The 21,016-nt window shown below is 46.4% G+C and overlaps 1 protein-coding gene across 5 annotated transcripts in view; it reads right to left on the bottom strand.

Annotated features, from left to right (window-relative positions):
• Nucleotides 1-20,542, bottom strand: part of ZNF592 (zinc finger protein 592) — a 56,786-nt gene extending 36,244 nt beyond the window's left edge. For 3 of the 5 annotated variants that reach the window (XM_017960875.3, XM_003901330.5, XM_009210822.4), the window contains exons 1-2: nt 20,249-20,542; nt 5,536-5,644 (exon numbers count right to left, since the gene is read on the bottom strand). The gene's annotated coding sequence lies outside the window, so the exon portion shown is untranslated. Of the gene's footprint in view, nt 1-5,535; nt 5,645-11,557; nt 11,577-20,248 lie in introns of those variants that run through there. The other 2 variants (XM_017960877.3, XM_017960878.3) reach the window with 2 other exon arrangements.
• Nucleotides 20,543-21,016: the final 474 nt, after the last annotated feature.

Genomic DNA, 21,016 nt, shown 5'->3' with positions numbered 1-21,016 from the left:
TCATCTCTCTCCTGTGTTCCCACAAAAGCCTGCCAATTGATCTCCTTGCTTCCACCCTTGCCTCTACTAGTCACTCCCAACACAGCAGCCAGAGTATTGCTATTGAAACGTACGTTGCCACTGGGCACAGTGGTCCATGCCTGTAGTACCAGCTACTCAGGAGGCTGAGGCAGGAGGATCACTTGAGCCCAGGAATTTGAGGCTGCAGTGAGCCAGGAATGCACCTGAGGATAGCCACTGCACCCCAGCCTAGGCAACACAGTTGCCGAGATTTTCCCATCTCGAAAAATAAGATAGTTTGTTTTCAAATTTTTTAATATACGTTAAGTTCTAGGGTACATGTGCACAACGGGCAGGTTTGTTATATATGTATACATGTGCCATGTTGGTGTGCCGCACCCATTAACTCATCATTTACATTAGGTACATCTCCTAATGCTATCCCTCCCCCTCCCCCCCACCCCACGACAGGCCCCGGTGTGCAATGTTCCCCTTACTGTGTCCAAGTGTTCTCAATGTTCAATTCCCACCTATGAGTGAGAACAATTTTAAAATGTTAAAGCACACATCACATCATGTCCCTACTCTCTTCAAAACCCTTCAACACCATCCCATCTCCCTCAGAGTGAAATCCCATCTTTCCCACAGCCTCCACAGCCGGGATGAAAGCACTGCCCCCGTCTCCTATGCCTCTCTCTCACCCAGTCTGTCCAGGCACACAAAGGCCTCCTTACATTCTTCAGGCATGCTGGTCATGCTCCATCCCGAGCCTCTGCAGTCACCATTCCCTCTGCTTGAAACATTCTCCCACCAGATCTCGGTGGGCTCACTTCCTCACTTCTTCAGGCCTTTAATCCAATGTCACTTTGTCAGGAGCCTTCCATGACCATTCTACATGAGATACCAATCCCCAACCCCACCGTCAATCTTTATCCCCTTACACTGCTTTATTTTCTTCCCAGCACTTATCACCACCCAGCATATATTATATAATTGTTCATTACCTTATTGTCTTTTTGTAAATTCCAGTGTGTCTACAGGAAGGTAATCCACCATTAGAAAGGAGGAACAGGCCAGGTGCAGTGGCTCACGCCTATATTCCCAACACTTCGGGAGGCTGAGGTGGGCTGATCATCTGAGGTCAGGAGTTCGAGACCAGCCTGACCAACATGGTGAAACCCCATCTCTACTAAAAATACAAAAATTAGCCAAGCATGGTAGTGTGCACCTGTAATCCCAGCTACTCAGGAGGCTGAGGCAGGAGAATCGCTTGAACCCAGGAAGTGGAGGTTGCAGTGAGCTGAGATCATGCTATTGCACTCTAGCCTGGGCAACAGTTCCAAAAAAAAAAAGAAAGGAGGAGGAACAATTTGACAAGCTCATTTGTCCAGAGTTAAGATTGTTCAAGATAGTCACAGATTCCCAAGTGGGTTTATTATGAATCAAACATTTTGCAAATATGTAAATTTTTGTTTCACTTCTTAAAATTTTAGAGAGACCTTCAGTGGTCACAGGACTTCGCGAGTGGGAAGGGGTCTACCTAAAGTGCCCTTGTCTATGAATCCTGGATCCCTGTAATGGCTGATTAAATTAAATATTTTATCAGTGGGGAGTGTCCATTGGCCGATGTCCCATAAGGTCATTTGTTTTGAGGATGGGATCAGTGTGACACCAGAGGAAAGAAAAGGCTAGCTCTGAGAACCATAGGGAAGAGGTAGGTACAGGGTGGGCCTGAGTCTTAAGAAAAAAAGACACAAAAGGCTGGGCACAGTGGCTTACACCGGTACTCCCAGCACTTTGGGAGACTGAGGCAGGTGGATCACTTGAGGTCAGGAGTATGAGACCAGCCTGGCTAACATGATGAAACCTTGTCTCTACTAAAAATACAAAAATTAGCCAGGTGTGGTGGTGCACGCCTGTAATCCCAGCTACTCAGGAGGCTAAGGCAGGAGAATCGCTTGAACCCAGGAGGCAGAGGTTATAGTGTGCTGGGATCGCGCCACTGCACTCCAGCCTCAAGCCTGGGCGACAGAGCACAACTGTCTCAAAAAAAGAAAGAAAAGAAAAGAAAAGAAAAGAAAGGAAAGAAAGAAAGAAAAGGAAAGGAAAGAAGATAAGAAGATACTGGCTAGGCACTATGGCTCGTGCCTGTAAGCCCAAGCAAGAGGCTGAGGCAGGTAGATCATTTAAGGCCAGGAGTTCAATACAAGCTGGGCAACATGGCAAAACCCCATCTCCACCAAAAAAAAAAAAAAATTAAAATTAAAATTAGCTAGGAGTGGTGGCACATGTCTGTAGTCCCAGCTACTCAAGAGGCTGAGGTGGGAGGATTGCTTGAGCCTGGGAGGTTGAGGCTGCAGTGAGCTGTGATTGCACCACTGCACTCCAGGGTAAGTGACACAGCAAAACCCTATCAAAAAAAAGAAAGAAAGAAAAGAAAAGAAATCTAAAAAAAGAAAATACAACTCTGTGAACAAACTGAAATACCACTGAATTGTACACTTGAAATGGGTAAACTGTATGGCATGTGAATTATATCTCGATAAAGGTGCTATCTTTTTTAAAAGATAGAAAAAGACAGAACTGGAGGGAGCTGGGATTATACAAGACAATAAAACTGACTGGGACAAGTAGAAACTAGGCATTGGCAGCAACTGCAGTTTACACAGAGGTGACAATTTAGATACAAACTGATACTTTGTAACCTGTACCCCCTTTACATTTCCTTATTTGCAAACAGATCTCAGCAATAACCTGGCACCACACTTTGTTAGAAGGAAACAGGACCCAGAGATTTGAGAAAAAGGGGGACAGGACTCCTCTTGTTCACACACCATCCTGGTGTGTTCCTCCCAGTGAACTTTGTAAATGCATCGTCTCTTGGTAGTAGGGGACCCTAAATTTAAGCAAGAAGCCAGCAGCCTCAGACCTGCTGTGAACCAAGCCTCAACTCCCGATGCAAAGGACCCTAGAAAACAGTGTTGGCTGGGCACGGTGGCTCATACCTGTAATCTCAGCACTTTGGGAGGCCGAGGCGGGTGGATCACCTGAGCTCAGGAGTTTGAGACCACCCAGGTCAACATGGTGAAACTAAAAATACAAAAGATCTCTAAGAAAGATACAAAAAAATTAACCGAGTATGGTGGTGCACACCTCTAGTACCAGCTACTTGGGAGGCTGAGGCAGGACAATCACTTGAGCCCCAGAGGCGAAGGCTGCAGTTAGCCGAGATCACGCCACTGCACTCCAGCTTGGGCTACGGAATGAGACTCCATCTTGAAAAACAAAAAGAAAACAGAAAGTGGCCATTCCACAGGTTCACTCTTTCTTTGGTGGTTTTGAGGGTGCCACCAGTCTCATCTACCACAGACAACCTACAGTTCCAAAGCTTCCTAAACTGACAGGTCTAGAGGGACACAAAGAGCATGCTATTACTCTTAGAGGCATCTCTATGGTTGCCTTAGATCAACACAGAAGTTTAGGAGCTGGTGAGTCAAAGAGGTGCTAAAGTTTCTCTTCCAAGTGTTCTGTTCTTATTCCCCTTTTCTTACATACACACACACACACACACACACACTCTCTCTCTCTCTCTCTCTCTCTCTCTTCTCTTTCTCATCCTCTCTCCCCCTATTTCTTCCTTCAAGGTACACTTTCTCTCCCTCTCTTCTCTTCCCCTGTCCTCTCTCTCTCTGTCTCTGTCTCTCTCTCCGCCCCCTGACTCTCCAGATCCTGCTCCCTCCCTCATGCCTCTCTTCCTCCCTCTTCTCTCCTTCCCCTCTCAACAGATATCTGGGTGTACTCTTTCACCGTAACTGCTCAGACCTGAGGGAAGCCAGCCTTCAGCAGAAAAGTAGGGCCCCAGCCGAAGCAGCCCTTCACCAACAATCCAGCATGGCAACAGATCCAATATCCAGGTGTTCTATATGTGCCTACTGTATGTCCCTGGTGATCCAAGGGAATGATACGGAATAACATGTCCCTATGTGCCTTTCTACAATCAGACAAATGGAATATTAAGAGCCTTCACAGAGTGAAACGTTTACAGATAAAATGGTGTGACATTTGGAATTGGCCTCAAAATAACACAGGGCAAGAGGAAGAGAGCAAGGAGGAGATACATAAATGAAACAAGATTGACCATGTAGCCAGGCATGGTGGTATGTGCCTGTAGTCACAGCTACTCGGGAGGCTGAGGTGGGAGGATTGCTTGAGCCCAGGAGGCAAAGGCTGCAGTGAGCCTTGATCGCGCCACTGCACTCCAGCTTGGGTGATAGAGTGAGACCCTGTCTCAAAAAAACAAAATACTAAAAACAAAACAAAACAAAAGACCATGAATTGATAACTACTGAATCTGAGTGAGTACACAGAGGTTTATCATATTGTTTTTCTATATTTGTACATTTCAGCACAATAGGGACCCACCCCTTGGCTAGTAGACTTTATGGGTCCAACTAAGGTAACCACCAAGATCACACACCCATCAGGATGGCTATTATTTAAAAACAAAACAAGGCCAGGCGCGGTGGCTCACACCTGTAATCCCAAAACTTTGGGAGGCTGAGGTGGGCGGATCACATGTCAAGAGATGGAGACCATCCTGGCCAACATGATGAAACTCCGTCTCCACTAAAAATATAAAATTTAGCTGGGTGTGGTGGCACGCACCTGTAGCCCCAGCTACTCAGGAGGCTGAGGCAGGAGAATCACTTGAACCCAGGAGGTGGAGGTTGCAGTGAGCCAAGATCACGTCACTGCACTCCAGTCTGGCAAAAGAGCTAGACTCTGTCTCAAAAAAAACAAAACAAAAAAACAAAAAATAAAACCAATAATAACAAGTGCCAATGAGGATGTGGAGAAATCAGATTCCTTGTGCATCACTGGTGGGAATGCAAAATGGTGCAGCTGCTATAGAAAGCAGTTGGCAGTTCCTTAAAACATTAAACAGAATTACCATATGATCCAGCAATTCCACTTCTGGGTGTATATACTCAAAAGAATTAAGAGCGGGGGGACACAAGATATTTGTACACCCATGTTCATGGCAGCATTATTCATAACACTCAAAGGTGGAAGTAACCCAAGTATCTGTCAACAGATGAAAGGATAAACAAAATGTGGTATATACATACAATGGAATATCATTCAGCTTTAAAAAGGAAATTCTGACACATGCTACAACAGACAAACATTGAATGATTCCACTTATATGAGGTCCCTAGAGTAGGCAAATTCATAGAGACAAGAAGGAGAATTGTGGTTGCCAGGGGTTAGCGGGAGAGAGAGGGGGAGTTATTGTTTAATAGGTACAGAGTTTTAGTACGAGATGATGTCAGGTTCTAGAGATGGACAGTGGTGATGCTTGCACAACCGTGAAAGTATTTAATGCCACTGAGCTGCACACTTAAAAATAGTAACTTTTGTTATATGTATTTTATCATCAAAACAAAAAAAAAAACAAAATCCAGGGAACAAAAAAATCTCATGTCCAAACTCTTGGCTTTTTAAGCCCAGCTCAGGTTAGCCTAGACATCATACCTTGGAGAGGATCTCAAAACAAGGGTGTGGCGAGCGTTGCTAGGGGAGCAGAGCTGCAGAGAAAGGAAAAACTTCTACCTAGGCACATGGTCTAGAGTCCAAACACCACCTAAGGAAAGAAGAAAAACAAAATGTTTTTTAAGTGGGTCTGAAGGTAAATGTTAGAGTAAGGAAAGATAGTTTAAAAAACTAATAATAATAATTCAAGTGTAAGACCCTGAGAAAAATCCTCAAACATAAATTCAAGCAGGCCACAAATGTAATCAAAGACAAAACTCTTCCCAGCTCCACGTCTGCTCCCCTCCCTCTATTATAGGATGGTGGTTCAGAGCACAGACTCTATCTGGGTTCAAATCCTAGTTCTACTACTTACTAGCCGTGAGACCTGGGGCAAGATTCTTAATCTCTGTCTGTTTCCCCATATGTAAAATGGGCTATTACAGGGATAAAATGAGTTAATAGTTACAAAGCTCTTACAACACTGCCTTTCACATAGCAAATACATGTTTGTTAAGTATTATGCCACCAACCTCAGTGGCCAGCAAGCTTTCCCTCATAAGTTTTCAGAGTGCCCCAGAAATTGCTGGCCAGAAGCATGGAGAAAGGACAGAAAGACAAGGGAAGTAAAGCCAGGTTTAGTTTACCCCTCCACACAACTATTCCCCCAGTGCTCGGGATGCCCGCTGAAGCTGAAGAAGCAGAGGGCCAAGCAGGGGCCAGTGGGGCAGGTGAGCTGCAGAAATCATGGCGGGGGCAGATAGCAGTGTAGGAAGAGGTCAGCACAGAGCAGGTGATGAGAATGAGGGACAAAATGAACAAAGTCGGCAGAACCCTTTTTTTAAAACTAGGTGGTCCTCAACTGTAGCTGAACATGAGGATCACCTTGGGAACTTTGGAAGCTACTAATACTTGGCCACTACCCCCCTAAGATTCAGATTTAATTGACTAGTGTTGAGAAATACTGGTTAATAGCCCATCAACTACATATACCACAAATTACGTAATAAAAGGACTCATTCCCTGAATTTCTCATTCTGCCTGTTCTCACTCTAATCCTGCATTCCCTCACTTGACTTCATTTTTGTCCAATTTTGACAGACCAACATTTAGTTTGGATTCTAAATAGTAATACAGACAATATTAATGTAAAAATGTAGAAGGAAAGGGAAAGAAACCAATTATCTCAATTCTACAGAAAGAAACTACAGAAAACTATCCTGGTAGTTTTTCCTTTTTTTATTTGGACTTTCACATTTCAAAACATAAACTAACAAGCAGACACTGTGCTGTCCAAATGAGGACAAAAGTTAGAGATCAGGGCCAAGGGGTGTCTTAGGTCTGTTGTCCAATAGTAAATAAATTGGGAGGTGCTCCAATGAGTATACCTGGTTATTTACTCCAGATTAACCTTAGTTCCTCTGGCCACCAGTTTCTGTTGGGTTATCCAGACAGTCTCTCTCATATGTGCAATCATGCAGTTTGGCTGCAGAATGGCTAACAAACCTGAGTGTCAGTCTTCACTTCCAGGCTGACTGCTTCTCCCAGGTCACCCTAATCACACACTGATGCTTGGATGTATAGGAATTTTACAGTTTATAACACATTCTTCACACAGCACAAGGAACTCACCAGTGAGTGAACTAAGACTGGCACTCAGGCTCCTGCCTGCCTCCAAGGACCAAGCTGCCCTTGTACTTTGAACTCCGAACAGGCAGGTCAGTTTTCACATTTCAAGTTTCCCAACACACTCATCTTCCCAAGCTGCTACGGGATAGGGCACAAATTTTCCTTCAATTTGGTATTGAGACATTCACCATAGCCCTTGCCATAATGACACACCTTAGAGTGTTGTAAGACCAAGATTAGACAATATTGTTCTAGAGCATTGTTCTAGATTAGAGCTTCTTCCAACACTAGAAAGATTCAGGACTATCGGAGCGAAAGAGACTCTAGGAAACCATTAAATTTAAACCACTTACTTTACAAGCAAGGAAACTGAGGCCCACAGAGGAGAGGTAATCAAATAAGAAAAGGGACATAAACTGAAGAGTTTTTATTACTGTGGAAGATTCCTGTTATTCCTGGCAAGGTCACAGGGCCCTTGTGTGCCCTTCCCATCAGAACAGCTGAAGTCACCTACTCACAGTTACCCATTCAAATCTCTCCACCAAATATAGGGGATACGGCTTATTTAACCCTCAGACCAGTGCTTCTCAGCCCTGGAGTGATCCTAATGCCTAACTCCAGCTCAGACCAATTAAACCAGAAATTCTAGAGGTGGAGCCACCAAAGGATCCCCAAAATCCATACCTTCCCCCATGGATTCCTTAAACCCTCTCCAGCCCGAGGGGCTTTTGCACTTGCTCTTTTCTCCAATCTGATTGCTCTTTCCTCAGATATCTGCATGGCTACCTCTCTCACTTCCTTCAGACCTCTACTCAAAGGCCATTTAATCAATGAGATTTCTCTGACTTCTCAATTTAAAATAGAAAACCTGCCTCCCCACTAAACCCCTCATCCATCATCCCTGCTTTATTTTTCTCCATAATACTTTTCACCATCTCTTATATTTTATCTTACTTATTATCTATAAATGCATACAAACCAGAATGAGCCCCATATGAGTAAGATTTGTGTTTATTTTGTTCCTTGTTATATTCCCAGTGCCTAGAATAGTGCCTGGTACATAGCAAACCATGAGATGTATATTCTAAATGAAGACATCAGGAACACAAATCTCAAAATATGACTCATACCAAAAGATCATAAAGAAGCAGCCGTTTGGTTGATTATACCAAAAACACTTCTTCACCGATCTCATCTTGGCACAACCCTTATCAAAAACAGGACAGAAGCCTAATGAAACAGAACCCATTCAGAAATACTTTCAGAAATAAGTATTTCTAGTAAATTAATCCAATCCAATGGGTTTGTTCATCAAAGACAATTTGTTCTGAGAAATAAACATACAGAAATAGAAAATGAAGTTGAAAGGTGATGGAACAACTGGCTTTCAGATACCATTTTAGCATATGTGCAGATTCAGAAGAAAGCCTGAGAGCACTGACAGCTGCACTCAGACAGGAAGAGTTTTCAGCAGACCAGAAAGAATAGACAGGCTCCTCTCCTGGGATTACAGCCCGCGAGATGAAGGTGCCATCTGGGATACTACTGCCTGCTTATCCCCAAACCCCCCAACCTGATGAACACCTTCAGCGACCTGAGGAGGACCCTTCCTTTTCCTTTCTCCTACTTATAGCCCACCTGCTAACTGATTTAAAACCACTGACAACACTTTAAACTCTACCACATTGGGAGCACTGGAAGCCTTTGTCAAGGCAGCCACACAGCAAGTCTCACTGATGTCATCTGTTCTGTTCCATGTCTGCCGACTCCCTGTCCTTGCTCTTTCCTTGCCCTCTCTGATCTTTCCCTACTTGGTCATCCTGCAAGTTTCTTTAAGACTAATCCTTCCCAAACACCATTTTTATCAGGTCACTTACTTTGCTCAAAAACTTCCTGGGCCGGGCGTGTTGGTTCATGCCTATCATCCCAGCACTTTGGGAGGCCAAGGTGGGTGGATCCCTGAGGTCAGGAGTTCGAGACTGGCCTGGCCAACATGGCGAAACCCCATCTCTACTAAAAATACAAAAAATTAGCCAGGCGTGGTGGCACATGCCCTGAAGCAGAAAGAGTAGATGTAGCTGGGAAGCAGATGATGGCAGGCCATTGCTAGGTCTTTGACTTTGACTCTTAGATGAAAGGCTACAGGAGGATTGGAATAGAAGAATGATATGCTCAGACCAATATTTTATTTGTTGGAGGTGGGTTGTTTTTTTTTTTTTTTAACCACTTATCCTCAAATTCTATCAGACTGACATTTTAAAAGGATCACTCCCCTCTGCCTATCCATCTCAACTATCACTAGGAAGAATTACAAGAATTTCTTCTTGAATGTTCCCAACTTTTCTAAACTGAGCACATATTATTTTTTAAATGAGTGGGAAAAAAAAAAAAATCTCCCCAATCCTTAAAGACTTGGCTCAAATTCCAACTCTGCCTCAAAACCCCTGTAACAGGCAGAGCTAGCCCACACCGTACCCTATGCCCCAGCCAGCAGGACCACCAAGGTGGGCCCAGAGTCAGCAATGAGGTGGTACAACATCATTCACTGCAGGAGCTGATATGTATGAATGTTTCTTTTGTTGCCCTCACTTTTCTCCTCCCATGCAGAATTGTGTCCCTTCAGACACTCTTGCCCCCAAGTGCCTGCCTGGGTCCCAGTCTTTCTCTCAGTTGACTTCATTAATTCCTGGTAATTAAAGCTACTGTTTGGTGATGATGTACTAAGAGTATGACCTCTCCCAGGGGGTGTAAATAATTTAAAAAAGGACTCTAAGATGGAAATGCAAAAGCCTTAGACTCAGAGGAATGATGGAATGACAGGCACTGGGGTTCATATTTTGTGGATAGGAGGCCAGCTTCTCCTAAAAGGTATAGCACTTAGGTAGGAAGCAGCGTCAAGGGGAGACAAGTAAAGTAATGAAAGATGAGAATACTTCATTGCCACCACCTCTCTCCTCCCAAATAGCCATTCAATACATTTTGGGTACTAGAGAATGTTACCTCTCCCAGCCATCTCAGAGGTTGACCTGTATGCCAGTAACCACCACCCTCAGAAAGAAAAGCCCCCTTAAGACACTTCTGGTCTGAAAGCAAATTATTCTCTAATTGCTTTCAGTGGGGGAAATCCTGGAGGGCAAAGTTCATCTCACATTATTCTTTTATGCTCTACAGAGCACCAGCTCTGGATTGGGTCCACAGTTGCTTTTATAAGCAATTGTGGAATACCGATCTTAATTAGAATGTTTACTTATATTTAAAATCTTGAGGGTGTTCCTTTAGCAAGGCAAAGGGCATAGGGAGACTATAAGAAGAGGCTTTAAGGTAGGTATCTACTGTAACTGAATTGGCAAAAAAAAAGAGTAGAATGCTGTTGCAAAAAGGCTCCACAAAATTTTATTTATTTAGTTAGTTAGAGACAAAGTCCCACTCTGTCACCTAGACTGGAGTGCAGAGGCATAATCATGGCTCACTGCATCCTAGACTTCCCAGCCTTGGGTGATTCTCCCACCCCAGCCTCCCAAGTAGCTGGGACTGAATACAGGTCTGTGCCACCATGCCCAGCTTTTTTTTTCTTCTGTATTTTCAGTAGAGATGGGGTTTTGCCATGTAGCCTAGGCTAGTCTGAAACTCCTGGGCTCAAGCAATCCACCCACCTCAGCCCCCAAAAGTGCTGGGATTACAGGTGTGAACCACCTTACCTGGCCTCCCCAAGACTTTAAATACAAGTAAACATGCTAATTAAGAATAACAGGCCAGGCGCCATGGCTCTCACCTGTAAGCCCAGCATTTTGGGATGCCAAGAGGGGCAGATCGCCTAGCTCAGGAGTTCAAGACCAGCCTGGGCAACATAGCAAAACCCCATCTCTACAAAAAAAAATTACAAAAAATTAGCTGGTATGGTGGCACATGCCTGTGGTCCCAGCTACTTGGGTGGCTGAGGTGGGAGGATCACCTAAGCCTGGTTGGCCAAAGCTACAGTGAGCCATGATCACGCCAAGGCACTACAGTCTAGACAACAGAGTGAGACAGTCTCAAAAAAAAAATTTTTTTTAAAGGATTAATGGCTGGGCACGGTGGCTCACGCCTGTCATCCTAGCACTTTGGGAGGCCGAGGTGGGCGGATTGCCTAAGCTCAGGAGTTTGAGACCAGCCTGGGCAACATGGTGAAACCCCATCTCTACTAAAATACAAAAAAAAAAATAGCCAAACATGGCAGCGTGTGCCTGTAGTCTCAGCTACTTGGGAGGCTGAGGCAGGAGAACTGCTTGAACCCAGGAGGTGAAGGGTACAGTGAGCTGAGATCATGCCACTGCACTCCAGCCTGGGTGACAGAGTGAGATGCCATCTCAAAAAAAAAAAAAAAGGATGAATGGCAGCCAGGCACAGTGACTCACACCTGTAATCCCACATTTTGGGAGGCCGAGGTGGAAGGATCGCTTCAAGTCAGGAGTTTGAGAACAGCCTGGTCAACACAGCAAGACCCTGTCCCTACAAAAGAAATAAACAAATAAAACTAATCAACCAGGCATTGTGGCCCATGCCTGTAGTCCCTACTCTGGAGGCTGAAGTGCAAGGATTATTTGAGTCCAGGAGGTCAAGACTATAATGAGCTATGAATGTACCACTGCACTCCAACTCCAGCCTGGGTGACAGTGCTGGACCCTATCTCTTGAAGAAGAAAAAAAAAAAAAAAAGAATAATGACCATGACCAGGGACAGTGGCACACCTGTAGTCCCAGCTACTGGGGAAGGTAAGGGCCACATGCTGTGGCTCATGCCTGTAATCCCAGCACTTTGGGAAGCTAAGGTGGAAGGATTATTTGAAGCCAGGAGTTTGAGACCGGCTTGGTCAATATAGCAAGACCCCATCATCGCTACAAAAATAATTTTCTTTTTTAATTGAGACAGTCTCACTCTGTCACCCGTGCCAGAGTACACTGGCATGATCTCGACTCACTGCAACCTCCATCTCCCAGGTTCAAGTGATTCTCCCACCTCAGCCTCCCGATTAGTTGGGACTATAGACGCACACCACCATGGCCAGCTACTTTTTTGTATTTTTAGTACAGATGGGGTTTCACCATGTTGGCCAGGTTGGTCTCAAACTCCCGACCTCAAGTGATCCACCCACCTCAGCCTCCCAAAGTGCTGGAGTGAGCCACTGTGCCCAGCAAAAAAAAAAAAAAAAAAAAAAAAGTGTTTAAGGGAGGATCATTTGAGCCTAGGATTTCCAATCCAGCCAGGGCAATGTAGCAAGACTCCTATCTCTTAAAAAAAATCTAATATTTTTAAGGGCCTAAAGATTTATAGCCTTAATAAAGTATTAAATGGTGAAGTAGTTTTTATAACCTCAGCCAGTTAAGTTCAAGTCTGGGGAGAATAACAGCACAAAGGCAGATAGCAGCCCAGCCACACAGACCAGAGCTTTGGCTGGGCAAGTCCAGAAAAATCTGAACTGCTCAGTGCCCATCCCTGGGTCCCCTTTTCTGAAAATGCCAAAGTTCTGCCTCAAATGCGTCATCAGGCCCTACAATGTCCCTGAGATGGCTTACAGTTACAATGGACACCTATCTTCAAAACCTCTCTCTGTAGTCTCACCCTGTCCTTTGGCTTGTAAAGGAATACTCGCAATTTCAGGAACTGAACTGACAAAAAAAGTAGAATGTTGTAAACTACAGCAAACCAGGGGGATAAAAGCGGAGCCAGAGTACACTCGGCTGGCTCACATTGGCTCTAGCTTGCCAAGGGCAATGTGGGTAAAATGTTCCTGCATCCAAAGACTGGCTATAAGGAGCAGCCCTCCACCTTGCCCCTAGTATGAGCTAAACTCCTAAAAGGTGGGAAATCCCAGGAATGCATGTGAGGGTTACACATGGCAACTCTCTCTCTTCACAGTCCCTTGATCCCCAGGTTGTAACATCAAGGCCTCTAGAATCCCCATGCTGGTGTGTGAGAGACTGAGCCCAGTGGTCCATAGGAGGTAGCCCAGAGCCACACCAGAAAAGGAGTGATTTCTTTAGAAACACCCCTAAAGAAAGCAACCAACTAATGAAGCTAGAAGCCAAATCATACTCTATTCATCAGCTCCTCCCAGATGGGTGCAGCCCTGCCTCTCTGAATTCAGGGACTATCCCAATCAGAGGTGCTAGCCTAATCCACCTGTTTGAATGCATATCTAACAAAAGCATCTTATCCTGAGAGTGACAGAGGAGGCCAATTCCAACATCATACATCTCTATAGGGACATAGTTCTAGGCAGCTTTTGAGTTTTTGCTTTAGGGCATACAATGTTTGTCTCCAAAATGAAACTAGGCTTACAGGATGCTTGTTTGTTTTTGTAAAGATGATATATACATGTCTGTATAAAATTCAAATGATAGGAAGAAAATATAAAGAACAAAGTAAAAACCACCCCACCCTTCCACTCAGGTAAGATCTTACTGTAAACTCTGTCCTTACAGAGAAGCAAGTCTATTCTGAGTTAGACCTGGGATATAGGTCTCGTGTTCTCTGGATGAGTCTGTGGATTTATTTTTATGGAGGAGGACCCTTAATGCCACCTCTGGACTACTCAAAAAAGTTTCAGGCTGGGCACAGTGGTGACTGTCTATAGTCTCAGCTACTCAAGAGGCTAAGGCAGGAGGATTGCTTGAGCCCAGGAGTTTGAGGCTAGCCTAGGCAATATAGAGACCTCATCTCTTAAAAAAAAAAAAAAAAAAAAAATTTAAAAACACTTTTTTAAAGTTTTCAAATCTCAGCCAGGTGCAGCGACTCACCCCTGTAATCCCAGCACTTTGGGAGGCTGAGGCAGGAGGATCACTTGAGGTTAGCAGTTTGAGACCAGCTTGGCCAACACGGTGAAATCCCATCTCTACTAAAAATACCAAAAAAAAAAAAAAAAAAAAAAAATTAGCTGGGTGTGGTGATGGGTGCCTGTAGTCCCAGCTACTTGGGAGGCTGAGATCACTTGAACCTGGGAGGCGGAGGGTGCAGTGAGCTGAGATCGCACCACTGCACTCCAGCCTGGGCAACAGAGTGACACTCTGCCTTAAAAACAAAACAAAACAAAAACTCAGTTTTTGCAATAATCCTAGACCTCTCAAAAATAAAAAGTTAAAGTCATGCAGTCCCCCTACCCCACCACACATACTGATTGGAGACCAGATGTTAATCTGTTCAGCAGACATACTCCTTTTCTTCACTCAACACAGTGGCAGTCGTTCTACAATCTATCACACACATAGACATTATCACCCTTTTCATCCCCCAGAGTGTGTTGATGAGAGAAAGGGAGACACCAATACCTCCTTTTTTTTCCTGCCTCAGCCTCCCAAGTAGCTGGGACTTTAGACGTGTGCCACCACAATCGGCCAATTTTTGTATTTTTAGTAGAGATAGGATTTCACCATATTGGCCAGGCTGGTCTCGAACTCCTGACCTCAAGTGATCCACCCACCTCGGCCTCCCAAAGTGCTGCTGGGATTACAAGCATGAGCTATCGTACCCAGCTGCCCATTATTACCTCTTGATATAACACTTTCAGAATCTGAAATGGAAAAGGTAAGGAACTTAACCAAAGTCACGCAGTGACCAGAGGACAGCCCATAAGTGCTGACAGCTTTGAGGAATAACTGTCGTGGCACCAAACTCGAAAGGTATTCATTAACTTTTATTTGAGCCACAAAAAGGATCAAATGTGTCATTTCAACAAACACACACACACACTTTCCCTGCTGTTAAACAGAAGCAAATGGTTGGCTGAAGTAGCACTCTGATCCTCTGAAAACAGTTCCCAAAAGGAATTAGCTAATGGATATCACATCCTACACCCTTGGAGCAAGCAAAGGGAGGCCCCTGGACCAGATGCCCACAAATGAAAACACACAGATTTTGGGTACATGCAATTGCTCTACCTCAGGGACATCAACATTCAGAACTCTCTCCTATTCAGGATGTTCCTATTTTTTAAGAAAAGAAAGTTTAAACAAATTTACATGTAAAGATAGGAATAAGGCCAGGCATAGGGGCTCACGCCTGTATCCCAGCACTTTAGGAGGCCAAGGCAGGCAAATCACTTGAGGTCAGGAGTTCAAGACCACGCTAGCTAACATGGTGAAACTCCACTCTACTACAAATACAAAAATTGGCCGGGTGTGGTGGCGCATGCCTGTAGTCCCAGCTACTCAGGAGGCTGAGGCAGGAGAATCGCTTGAACCTGGGAGGTGGAGGTTGCAGGGAGCCAAGATGGCATCACTGAACTCCAGCCTGGGCAACAGAGTGAGACTCCATCTCAAAAATAAAATAACAAAATAAATTAAATTAAAGCTCACCATGATCTGGCTGAGTGGAGGGTGGGAATTATTTTCTTTTCTGTCTCCAATGTGTAGGGAAGATAAAGATCCTAAACCAGTGTCTCCTTCACATGCAGCCAAAAGCCCTCTACCCCCTCCAAGAGTTCACAGACCTCTGTTCCCAGAACAACTTTCAATGCATCTGCCCACAACCACTGCTAGCCACAATTTATCCACACTACTTAGAATCTGCATACCTTCTCCATTAACCTAATTCTATGGAACACTCCTTTCTGATATTTTATTTCTGTTATTTCTCCCATTCCTTAAGTTTCACAAATACAGGATCCCACATAAACAATACAGAATCATTCATTCTATCAATTAATAATCATTGCTGACTACACTGAATAGAGCTTGAGGAAAGATTATGTTAACAGAAAGGGTTTGTTTTCATGGAGCCTGAGAAAAACAAACAGGAATTGAGGAGCAAGTGTTTGTTGGTATGTCCCAGCCCTGGCCAGAGAGAGGGGAGCAATGGCCAGAGGACAGAAACATCTGTCATTCTGCAGTTTCATTCCTCATGGTCAGTTAATATCCTAAGTTTATTCATGAGTCTCTTCCAAGTTTGGTTAGTGAGTCAGTCTCTCTGGATCCGATCAGCTCTGAGTACCCTACAAAACTAAATTTCTGGTCTACGAAGCAGAGAACCAGATCCTGAAACACAGTGATGCCCCCCAAACAAAGCCACCCCATGATAACATCTATCTCCACTCTCTAACTGCAACGCCTATCATGGGATGTATGTGATGTATCTAAGACTCTCTGGTAGCTCCCCATGGCTTACAGAATAAAATCCAAACTCCTTGACCTGCCTTTCACAGCCCCAAATTAGCTTTCCAGCCTCACCCCGAAACAATGGGGGCTACCATGGCTCCATGCTTTCATACCTATGACTCTATCTACCTAGAATGTTCTTTGCTCAATCTTATTTGCCTGTGAAACTCCTATTCTTCCTCCAAAGCCCAGTTCGAAAGTCACCTCCTCCCTGAAGTCTTTCCTATTTACCCAGGGATTTCATTCTTACTGTTTCAAATAGCTCTTTAACCACAACTGTGCTAGAGAACTTAAGTACACTGTAACTCATCCTTTAAAATATCTGAGCTCCACTGGATACTCTGAGCTCCTGGAAGAAACTCACTATGTATTCCACAAGCATGAAATGGGAGCTTGATGTTGAATGACTGATCACATGGAACATGGCATTAAGTTATTAAGAGACGATAAGAGGAAAAAAAAAGTCCCACAAAATTCAAGAAATAAATTATCTATATATTTAATCTCATTTAAAATGACCACAATATGGCTGAGACACAACGTGGATATTTCAAACATTTAAATAATAAAACCAAAGGCCTGTCTGGTGGCTCATGTCTGCAAGACCAGCACTTTGGGAGGTGGAAGCGGGAGGATCACTTGAGGCCAGGAGTTCAAAGCCAGCCTGGGCAGCATAGTGAGACATTGTCTCTAGTTTTGTTGTTGTTGTTGTTGTTTTTTGAGACGGAGTCTCGCTCTGTCACCCAGGCTGGAGTGCAGTGGCTTAATCTCAGCTCACTGCAACCTTCGCCTCCCAGGTTAAAGCAATTTTCCTGCCTCCACCTCCAGAGTAGCTGGGACTATAGGCGTGCGCCGCCACGCTCAGCTAAGTTTTATATTTTTAGTACAGACGGGGTTTCACCATGTTGGCCAGGCTGGTCTTGAACTCTTAACCTCAGGTGATCCATCCACCTCAGTGTCCCAAAGTGCTGGGATTACAGACGTGAGCCAACACATCCAGCTTGTCTCTAGTTTAAAAAAAATAATAATAATAAAAATGTTTAAAATAATAAAAGCAACCAACACTTGAACCCAGTGCTAAACTGTTTACATGACTTAATCTGTACAACAACTCTATGAGATATCTGCACTCAAGATGAGGAAACTGAGGCACAAGAGAGGATAAATAACTCAAGATCATTTGGTTTGCAAGTGACAGGAGCAAAATGCAAACTTCAGTGGTCTGGCTCCAGAGCCAGTGGGCTCTGAATTCAGGCAGACGTGCTTTGAATCCAGGCTATGTTACAAATATGGCTTTGAATAAGTCATCCATCCCCATTGCGTTTATTTCTTTGTAAAATGGGTATGATAACCTCTTTCTCTTAGGGTGTAGAGAGGACTAAGTTAAATATAATAATGTATGCAGAAGTCTTTAAAATTGGTTCTCCCACCTGGCAGGTACTCCATAAATGCTAATTCATTTTTGCCTTCCCTTCCTAAAAGCTAGATGAAGCAGACTCACAGAGGCAAAGGATCTCCCCCAGACTGCTTGAGGCTTTTCCAAACAGATCAGGTAGTTAAGCCACTCAACCCAGAAAGCCTTGCCTTACCTGCTTATCTCAAAAGTCCATTCCCTGCACAGGGGCTAGAGACCTTTTAAAATGTAAATGTCATGTCATTCCCTTAAACTCTTCAAAGGTTCCTAATTACACTGGAGATACAAATGAAACTAAAGAGGCAGGCATTCTGCCCCCAAGGCCCCACTGCTCTAACTTGGCCCTAGTCTCCAGACTAATCTCCCCTCTCCCTTTCCCCCTCCAGTCCCACAGGCCTCTTTCACTTCCTCCTTGCTACAGTCAGCTCCACACATGGTTAACTCTTAACCCTCCTTCAGATCTTGGCCTAAACGTCACTTCCTCAGGGAAGCCTTTCCTGAGCCCCCAAATCAAATCAGTCTCTTAACCCTCTCTTCATAATTCTCTCCTTATACTCACCGTAGTAAATTATTAGTTTACCACTTCCTTCAAAGTTTTACTCGAAAGACACCTTCTTAGGAAGCCTTCCCAGGCCACCCTAATAATATAAATTCAACTACCACCCCTGATACCTCAGATTCTCCTTCCCTGCTTCCTTTTTCCCCTTAGCATTTCACACTTTTTAACAGACCATATTTTTGTTACATACTTTATTTATTGTCTTCTCCCCCACTTCCATGAAAGCACCACAAGGGCAATCATTTTTGCTTTCTTTGTTCACTGTATCTAGAACAATGCCTAAGACATATTTGTTGACAAATATTTGTTGTTGAAAAAATTTCCACGACTATTTATTTATTTATTTTGAGATGGAGTCTCACTCTGTAGCCCAAGCTAGAGTGCAATGGCACGATCTCAGGTCACTGCAAACTCCCATCTCCCAGGTTCAAGCAATTCTCGTGCCTCAGCCTCCCAAGTAGCTGGGATTACAGGCATGTGCCACCACACCCGGCTAATTTCGTATTGTTTTAGTAGAGACGGGGTTTCACCATGTTGGTCAGGCTGGTCTCAAACTCCTGACCTCAGGCACTCCACCCACCTCAGCCTCCCAAAGTGCTGCGATTACAGGCGCGATCCACCATGCCCGGCCACGACTATTTATTGTTAGACTTTCCCAATGGCTAACAACTAAAACATGGTATCTTTCTAGCTTACCACTGTACAGCCAACACCTAGCTCAGTGCCTGGCACATAGTAAGTGCTCAGTAAAAATTTATTTAATAAATCAAAGCCACAACTAGTTGAAAAATTGGAAAATGATCAAAATGGACGCACTAACACCACACTTCTGCCTCTTTCCCTGTGTAATGTAACAGTGAGGTTGAGGAAACAGACTACTGAAACACCACCAAGCATCCACCAGGCCAGGAATCTGTCTGTCCACATCCTCTGCACTCTGCCATACCGTGCACTACCCTGCACCCGGGACAGAAGCACCCTACAAAGGCCCTCCATGAACACAGGCTTGAACTCAAGTGGGCAAACCATAAGCCAAACACCACCTTACCCCCCAAGTCCCATTCTTCTACTGCCAGTCCTATTCTAGACTAGTCCTGGATGCCAAACATGCTTCCCCGGGTGGGCCTGTGGACTTATTCCAATCCAGGACCTTTAATGCCACCTTTGGCTTACTCAAAAAATGGTTTACAATCCCTAAACAGCTTCAATAATGCTGCAGTTCTCAGGAGCAGGCATACCTAAGGTCATACGGACCCCTCCCCCTCACAAACGCTGATCCAAGGCCAGGAGGCCATCTGTCCAGCAGACGCTCTTCTGTCCTCCCTCAGGTCACACTGAGCCTCCCGTCAACCCCCTCGTTGGCAGGAAGAGCCCTTGCAGAGAGATAATTTTCACCCTGATCAACATGCCTGGTCACCCCTGAGGACCCCAACTCTGGAGCTCTAGGAATACCTGTCTGCTCCCCGAGAAACCTTCCCCAGGGTCAGAACTTGGGCTCAAGGGAGGGGAGGACTGAGGGGCGCCGAAGAGGGTCGTTCCCCGAAGTGTCTGCCCCGTGACGGCGACAGCTCTCCGGGCGGCGGGGACGGTCGGGCTGACAGGCCGTCCCAGGGGGAGAAAGTGGCACCGTTATCCGTGCCCGGGCGGGGGGCTGCGGGCTGTCGCCGAAGGCGGCCGCACGTCCCGCCCTGCGCGGAAGACAGCAGCGTGCCCGGCCTGCAGAGGAGCGGCGGTCGCAGCGGCGGAAGGGGCCGGCGCCCGACGGCCGGGGGCGGGGTGGGGTGGCGGCCTGGGCCCGCCAGGCGGCGGTCGGGGGAAGTGGCTGCCGCCTCTGGCGGCGGGCAGGGTCCGCCAGGCTGCAGGGCAGGGCCGCGGCTCCAGCTCGGGCTCGGTCCCGGCTCCGATCCTCCCAGGCCCAGGCTGGGGCTGCCCCGGCCCGCAGGCCCTGCTTGGCCCCGCTCGGCCCGGCCCCCGGGGGGCGCTTACCTGGCGGCTACGGCGGCGACTGTAGGCCCGGGTCTCGGCCGCGCGCGTCCCCAGCGCCGGCTGCGGGAGCCACAACATGGCGACGGCGGTGGCGGGCGGGGCTGCGGCTCCGGGGGCGGAGCGGGGGCGGGAGCCGGCTTGGCGGCGGGACCTGGCTGGGGCTGCCGCGGGGAGGAGCGGGGGCAGGCGGAAGGCGACTCGGACCTGGGCACCGGCCCAGGACGGTGCGGTTGAGGGGCTGCCCCGGCCTGGGCCCGGCCTCCCGCCTCCCGCCCGAGGCGGGCTGCGCGGCGCAGGCCCGGCGACAGCGACGACGGCGGCGGCGGGTAGGGCGGGGCGGGACGGGACCGTACGGGGCGGGGCGGGGACGGCGCCGCTCAGGGTTGGATCCTCGACCCCGGGCGTCCCCCGCCCGGCTCCAGTTCCCTCCACCCCTGCTAGGCACCCTGTGCGGTCCGGCAGGCAGCCGCTCCCTGCGAGCTGAGCCTCTTGTCCTCTGACGCGCCTCGGGGCAAGGGCCGAGGCCGCCCACTAGAGGAACAGGATCTGCCTACGCAGCTGTCTCGCCGGCGAAGAACGCCCAGGACCCGGGACTGCGTCCTCTTCACTGAGACCTGGCGCATAGTGGGGCCTAGTCGAGGCTGTTAAGTGAAAGGAAGCAGGGGTGGCGTGGGCCTGGCGCTCAGGTGCGCCCTAAGGGTTTGGTCATACAAGGACATTCGCTCAGGCTTGGAGGTGCGGGGCACTCTGACATGTTGCCACTGGGGT

Source organism: Papio anubis, chromosome 7 (genome assembly GCF_008728515.1).
Source record: "Papio anubis isolate 15944 chromosome 7, Panubis1.0, whole genome shotgun sequence".
Taxonomy (NCBI): Eukaryota; Metazoa; Chordata; class Mammalia; order Primates; family Cercopithecidae; genus Papio; species Papio anubis.
Note: the sequence above shows the minus strand (reverse complement) of the source record. Positions and strands in the feature narration are given on the sequence as shown.